Here is a 2195-nt window from a genome sequence, read left to right on the forward strand (position 1 = left end):
TCAACTATCCAACTCCACACCATGGAGCTTCAAGCAGCCGCACCTGGGTCGTCTGCACACCTTTTCACCAGCTACCCCATCCCAGACAACCAGTCGGAAGCGGCTGCAGAAGCCATCCGACAGGCTGATATGATGATGGAGTAGGTGAAGATAGTGCACGAGAGCAGTCAGGCTGCCTACGACACTAGTGCTGCCCATCGGGCCAATGTCCAGGTGAGTAGACTTTCCGACTGTTTTTGTTCTCGAAAAATCTTCTTCTGCACAATCTCTTGTTGTTCGCGTCGAATTAGAGCACCCACTGGGTGTCGCTGTCGTTTTTGGTAGTTTTGCTCTTCCACTCGGTCTAGGCGAGTGGGACCAGAACTGGTGGGGGCACGCTAAGTGCACCCACAGGGTGTAGTCCCCGAGACCGCGGTCGACTACTGGCAGTCGACTGTGGTCTGAGTTCTTCTTTCTTGACGGTGCAATTGTTCTTTCTCTCTCTTTTTTTTACTCCTTGCACTCAACTCCGGCAGGCCGGTCGAGTCGGATTAGAACCGGTGGGGCACGCCAAGTGCACCCACTGGGTGTAGTCCCCGAGACCGCGGTCAACTACTGGCAGTTGACTAGGGTCTGAGCAGCTTGTTGCCCACTTCTTTAGGTTTTATTCACTAGGAAATGAACTGCCTTCGAACCTATCGATTGATCTGTCTCTTGCCTCCTGCAGAAGTCTTGTACGCTTATCTCCAAGTTTGCTGAACTCGAAGAGAAGCAGAGGCAACTCAACTTAGACTTGGAATTGGCTCAGCAAAATCTGAAAAAAGCTCAAGACGGGGCCGCCGGTATGGAAGGTAACTGATTGCCGACTGAATTTCAATATATCTCTTTGACCTCTTCTTTGATTCGATTATTTCTTTTGCAGAGAAAATGAAGTTGGCTCTGGACATGAAGGACTCGGACCTCGCCGCCGCGCAAAAAGCAGCCCAAGACAAAACCGCTCTCGCAGACAAGAAGCTTGCTTCAGTCGGAACGCTTGAAGGAGAGGTGAATAGACTGAAATCTTGTCTTAATGAAGCTAACCGCGAAGTGACCAGCCTGAAGAAGGACAAGGTCGTCCTGAACGAAAAGTTGGAGTCTGCGATCTGCAAGAGGAATGACACAGAAGCTTATTTGAGGACCCTCGCCAAGAAGCTTTATCTCGTGCTAGAAGGTATTTCTTTTAATCCCACAGTGTTGATGCTTGCAATTGGGTCTTGCTCGGTTGATGGACTGGCTTTTGGCTGCAGAACTCTGCCAAGACTTCGACGAAGAAACTGGAAGGGTCGAGACGGGTCTGGACCCTATCGCTTCTCTAGTTTGCGATGAAACTGCGATGAACATGCTCCGACTGGAGTCCCGTATCGCCAACGCCACAAGCTACCTCGCACGCTTGAAGGAGGTTGTCTCTCGAATTGACTCGACGCTTTGGCCGGGGGCGACGCTTCAGAATGATCTGGAATCTCTGATGACTCGTCTGAACGAGATCCCTGACCGAGTGCAAGAATGGAAGAAATCCTCTGCCCGGTGTGGTGCTTATGTGGCGTTGTCCTTGGTGCGAGTCCATTGCAAGGAGGCTCGTGAAGACAAGCTGGCTGCAATCAAAGTTGCTAACACCAAAAAGCACGACTTCCAGTCCTTCATGGAGACTTTCATTGCTGCCGCCACTCGGATCGCTGATGGGATCGATCTGGACTCATTCGTGGAGCCTGCCAGCCCTCCTCCGGCCGAGTGAACAATCTTATGAAACTCGGATACGCTTTAAATTTGCGTCGGAATGCCGAGTGGTTTCTGTAACCGTTAAACTCCTTCCGGCTTGGTGCCCGAGTACTTTTCATTCGCTGCTTGGAACCTTTTAGGATTTATTTGAATTTGGTTTATCTCCGAATGTGCTTGTGTTTGCCTCTGGATGGACTTTGCTCACTGCACCTCATCGCCCTTGTGGATAGGGATGGAGCGGACGTTGTATTTGTGCCGCAGCTCTGAAGGAGAAGGTTGCAGTCGACCTGCACCTCGTCGTCCTTGCGGATGTGGATGGAGCGGATGTTGTATTTGTGCTGCAGTTCCGAAGGAGAAGGTTGCAGTCGACCTGCACCTCGTCGTCCTTGCGGATGGGGATGGAGCGGACGTTGTATTTGTGCCGCAGCTCCGAAGGATAAGGTTGCAGTCGACCTGCACCT

This window comes from Triticum dicoccoides, chromosome 3A, assembly GCF_002162155.2.
Source record: "Triticum dicoccoides isolate Atlit2015 ecotype Zavitan chromosome 3A, WEW_v2.0, whole genome shotgun sequence".
In the NCBI taxonomy this organism is placed as follows: Eukaryota; Viridiplantae; Streptophyta; class Magnoliopsida; order Poales; family Poaceae; genus Triticum; species Triticum dicoccoides.